The sequence below is a fragment of the Chelonia mydas genome, chromosome 12 (genome assembly GCF_015237465.2).
Source record: "Chelonia mydas isolate rCheMyd1 chromosome 12, rCheMyd1.pri.v2, whole genome shotgun sequence".
NCBI lineage: Eukaryota > Metazoa > Chordata > Testudines > Cheloniidae > Chelonia > Chelonia mydas.
Window position 1 is genome coordinate 22,439,474 of NC_051252.2, and position 6,000 is coordinate 22,445,473.

Sequence of the window (6,000 nt, forward strand, 5' to 3'; positions counted from 1 at the left end):
GAGAGGATTTTTCCTCTGGCCAGGAGGGATTTTAAAGGGGTTTACCCTTCCCTTTATATTTATGACAACATCTAATGATCGGACTTAGTAGACATGAGGAAAACCTCTTATTAAATGCAAAATAACTAAATTAAGGAAAATATAAACACAGATAGCCTCAGCACTACAAAATTCATAGCTGGACATTAAGCTTAGATTACAAAGTATGGAAAGATCTCCTGTAATATAGCTGAACACCTCTGACCAAACTCAGACCTAGTCTAGGACTAACCTACAAAGTTTTGTGGACATAGCTATGTCAGTCAGAGATGTGGGGAAAAAAAATACACCACCTAGCTATGCCAGCAAGACCCTCAGTGTAGACATAGCTATGCTGACAGAAGAGTGCTTCAGTCAGCATAGCTACTATCAGTTAGGGAGGTGGTATAACTACGCTGACAGAAAACCTCCTTCTGTTGGCACTCAACATAAGCTAGGACTACATTAGGAATGTATGCCAGTATAGCTACACTGGTAAAGCTATATCACAAAGCCTTTGTACTGTAGACAACAAAAGTTCTACTGTAATTATATGAAAATCACATGGAAGTCTGAGACAAATTAAGTGGTGATGAAATGGAGGTGTTACATTTGGTTTGACTCACAAAAGTACTGTAACTTGCAATGATTTGGCATTCAGTGCGTGTACAACAGTAATATAATTTGCACACCAATGGAGCAGAAAGGGGTGTAGCAGGAAAAAGCAAGACTTGGCATGTAAGATGAAGATGATGGGTGGGTTAATGATCTGATGTTAAAAAAGCCAGAAAGCCAGTGTACAGTCTTCCCTATACCCTTAATTTATTTTTTAACAGGAACTGATCTAATATACTTCATCAGTCTGATAGGCAATAACTGAACTTGGAAAAAACTGCTGATATAGTTTCTGCGTTCCTGAGCCATGATCAGACTGAAGATCCCCAATCAGTACAGTATTGTTGTGATGTTTCAGTTGATATAATTGTACACTGCCCCCAAATGTATAATTTTCAATGTGCTGCACTGTTTTGTATTGAAAATGCATTACCACATTCTAGAAGTTGGCTGGGGGCAGATGCACAGAGACAATTGGATCTGTTGGCACCTATGAAGGCATAGAAGGCAGTCTGAGATTGTGATGTAGGCATGTTTCTGCTAAAATGACCAGTAATGAAATAGTTAACAAGTGGGTTATTTCCACCACTGATCTTGAAATGAGCAAGAAGCAGTTCATCCTTTACACAGTGTGGAACTGGGACATGAGCAGTAACATGACACAAATATTACTATAAATATTAGAAGAGACTCCATGACTTGGGGAGGTCCTCTGCAGCTAGAGATTTGGCAATATTTTCTGAACTAGCTCTGCCACACTGTGTCCCCTAAAAATAAGGCATATTTCATTAATCACTAGAGGGGTGGGTGCCATCTATTAAACAGGCTGTGTGTTCTGCAGAGGTCTGCTATCCAGTTACAGATCTGGAGTGACCCTATTTAGCTTACAAGATCTGACAATATCACAGCCTGAGGTTGAAGATCTCTTTGTCTACTTATTAAACATAGTGGGCAGCACAATGTGTATACATAATCCTGATTAAATAGGTTGGAGCTTGGGGCTAGAGCTGAGTGGAAAACGGTGATAATTTTCAAGATTTCAAAACATTTTCCAGTTATGAATTAGGATGAAATGTGAAAAATTGCCAAAATTTTCATGAACCAAAATTAAAAAAAAAGGTTCTGGTCAATTGAAACATTATGTTTCAATAATTTCAAAATATTGTTTCAACTTTTATTTTAAAAATATTATAAATTAACTTAATTTTTTAAATAAAATTGTTTCAAACAAAACCAGATTTTTTCATTTAAAAATGCCCAATTGGAAAGTTATGACAATTTTTAATTTCTAATTTTTGTTGCAATAAATATTTTGAAAGGAGAAATTAATTGAAACTGACCCTTTCCTGCAAAATGTTTCAGTTGTATGAACTAGCATTTTCTGATAAAAAAAGTTTCATCAAAGCATTCCTGATGATCTCTAGCCTGGTACTACCTCTGATTTCCAGCCTGACCCTTTCTCCTCCTTACTGAACCTGGCTCTAGCAATTCTTCCGACTCCTGCTAACTACCACCCTTGAGCACTAGGCCAAACTGCCTATGCCCCGGTCCCTTACACATATCCTAATACAATGCTTGTATATCTGGGATGCAGACAATGCAGGAAAATGTTTAAATCCAAACAAACAAAGTTTCTGGTAGCTGTTTTCTTTAATTAACAAAAAATACCCAGTTTTGTAAAATCTTCTTTTTCACAAAACCTAAAACTTAGAACTATATTATGTGATGGTGTCCCTTTAATATGTTATTTGTTCTCTTTTGGGGAACACTAAATGAGCCCCTGCTGACAGTTTGACCTGATGCAAGTTCTGTTTGGGGTATGTGAGGAGGGGGGATTGATAATAGACACCAAATTGGAAAAGGATTTTTTTTTATCAAGGGGTTAATGTGATTAAATTTGAAAAAGGAAAAATAGGTTAAATAACAGGAAAAACTTTAAGACAGTGATATCTATGAGACTGGGATAATCTACCGGAAGTGCTGGAAGCTCTATGGCTTGAGAAATTTAAAATTAAACTGTCAAAAGCAGTTGAGAATATTGTGTGATCTGGATATGGCCACTAGACAAATATTGTTCCTTGATCTATAATGTCTGGTTCCATAAAAGGGACACTGTCACATAATATAGCTCTAACCTTAACCACGGGCTAAGCTGGGACTGTCCAGAGCCAGCTGAGCCTGTGTGACAGGTTAGAGTAGCCGTGGGTATGCCATAACTGGCTGGCTGTGACACCAAAGGACCATTGCAGTGGCTAGACTCTCTTATCTCTGCCCATGACCCCTACATACCACCTGTGCAGGAGACTGCAAGCAGGATTGTGCAGAGCTCCTGCTCCAGCTCTATAATACATAAGGACTTCCCCTATAATTAGAGAATTTCTAAGGGCTGAATCTGCCAGGTTTATGACCACTTTGATCACTGGAGTCAGCATATAGGGCTGTATTGCACTGATGAATTGGACCCAGTGTTTTTAATGGGATTACTTTTTTGAGTAACACTAAAAAGATTTGGCCTTTAGATAGTACTGAGATAAAAAGAGGTTACTGCTGATAGAGCAGGTTAAAATCATAGTTTATAAGATGACAAAATGATCTACACTGTTTTCCATTATCAGAATTTCCTCAGGGGATGTGTTATGAAATAATGACCACCTGTTCCAGAAATTAACGTTGAATTTTTGCCAGAATAAGACAGCTGCCTATAAGAAATATGCTGGCATATTATATTGCAGATTTGGAAATGATGTTGTTCATTATCTATACATGAGCCCTCACTGCTTAAAAATGCTTTTACACTGGAATGATATAGCATAATTGAATCTGAATCTTTGATCAGCAGAATCTAGATCCACTGCACATTAAGTCTAGGAAGACCTTACTTGTTTATTAATATTTCACCATTTAAAATCAGCTCTTAAGCTGTAGCATATTTTCTAATAAGATTTACATTCTAGAGAAAAATAGATAACTGTAATAAGAGTACAAAAGGCAAAGAAATGTCATCTGAACTCTGATTTGAGAATCAAAATGTCTTCCAGCAGTAATCAAAAACAGGGGTGTCCTTTAAACTCCCACTGCCTAGGATGCTAATCATTATCATTGATGAGGGAGTACAAATAAAGAGGCCTGGGTAACCAGATGTCCTGGTTTTGCATGTGTGTGTTTGTGGGGGTTGGGAATGGCTTTGTGGCTTGGCTGATTATACTGAAGCTGGTGTTTTGTCCCAGTTTTAGTATAATCACCCAGCTGGCTGACCTTCTGTGCTCTGCAGTCTGCCACCCTAGCACCAAGATGAACTTGTAGCCCAGCTGTGCCTGTTACGCCCAATTGCAGCTTGCAGCATCTCACCATTGAATTGCTGTTGTGCACTCTGATGCACAATGGAGTCCAAATTCCTGTTTTGTGCACACTGGCATGCTGTGGAATTTAGAGTATTTCAGGTTTCAGAGTGTACAACAATTCATTGAGGAAATACTGCACTGTAACACAGCACAGACATAGCTACAAGTTCACCTAGAAAGGGAGTAAACTGGGTGGTCAGCAGCACCAGGCACAGGAATTTGGACAACTGACAAAGAGAGGCTTAAAAAAAAAAAAAGACATGGATGGGAAGATTCACAAATAGGCACCCATCCTCTGTCACATCCATTTGCTGACCTGACCAGATATCCTGGGAGGTTTTCTGTGAGCCTGAAGCCTGCATCCAAGAGGTTACAGAAAGGTTGCTGAGGCTCATCCAGCGCTCTGACCACTGCTCCATGTTGCTCATCCATGTAGGCACTAATGATGCTGCTAGCTGTGACCCTAAGCATATCAGTAGTGACTACAGATCTCTCAGACAGTGAAGGAGTCAGGGGCCTAGATGGTGTTTTTGTCCATCCTTCCAGTTGCGGTTAAGACCCATTCAGGGATATATACATCCTGGAAATAAATGCATGACTGTGCAAATGATGTCAACAGGAGGTCTTTGGCTTCCTCAACCATGGGATGTTGTTCTGTGAAGGAGGACTGCTAGGAGGAGACAGAGTCCACCTAACAAAGAATGGGAAGAGCAACTTCATACACTGACTCAGTGACCAAGTGAGGAGGGCTTTAAACCAGGTTCAAAGAGGATAGGTGACAAAAGCCCACAGGTAGGTATAAAAGAGCCTGACAGATGACTAAATGTTTGGGGGTGGAGGAAATGGTAAATTACAATAAGGTATAGGAGCAACAAGTGAGAAATTAGTGGGGGAATCCGCTCAACTGCTTAGATGTCTATACAAAAATGTAAGGAGTATGGGGAATAAACAAGAAGAATTGGAAGTCTTAGTACACAAGCTAACTTATGACCTAACTGGCCTCAAAGAGATTTGGTGGGATAAATTTCATGACTGGAATACTGGTATAGAAGGGCATAGCTTGTTCAGGAAGTCTGGGCAGGGAAAAAATTGAGGAGGTGTTGAATTGTACATAAGGAACATACATACTTGTTCTGAGATCCAAGAGGAGGTGAGAAGCAGGTTAGTTGAAGGTCTCTGGGTGAAGATAACATGGCGGAAAAAATAGGGGCAATGTCATGGTAGGGATCTATACTAGACCACCAAATCAGGAGGAGGAGGTAGAAGAGGAATTTCGAGAACAAATAACAGAACTATCCCAAATACAAGACCTGGTAGTAACGGGGGAGTTGAGACATCCAGACATCTGCTGGAAAAGTCATATAGCAAAATACAAAATTTCCAATAAATTATTGGAATGTGTTGGGGACAACTTCTTATTTTAGAGGGAGGAAGAACAAATCAGGGGGATACATGGAATAAATATTTTCATTAATATGCCCAGTTATTTCTCCTGACTGAATACAGATTATTTTGTACTCAGCAACATTTCTGAGTAGTTCGACTATTACCCTCCAATGTATGTTATTTGAATTTCATCTGCCATCAGACTGACCATTCACCTAGCTGTGTTAATTCCTTTTTGAATATTTGGTTAATCTACATAATTTTGTGTCATTTGAAAATTTTGCTATCTCATTATTCCTCCTTTTCCAGATCATTGATGATTATATTAAATATCATTTCTAGTACTGATGTTTGGGGCACCTCTTGGTTAACTTTTTGCAGTGTTGAAGATTGTCTGTTCCTACCTAGTTTTATGGATTTTAATCACTTTTTAATTCATGACAGTATTTCACTCTCTGACTTCTTACTTTGCTTGATAACCTTTTGTGAATGACTTTGTTAAAGGATTTTGAAAAGTCTAAATAAGCCACATACAAAAATCTTAAAATAAAGTTATTTAGATTGCAAAGTCAAGCCTTTGAAAGAAATGCCAGAATTAAGAATGCATGCAATCTTAATTCTGCCCACTAGTGCATATGCA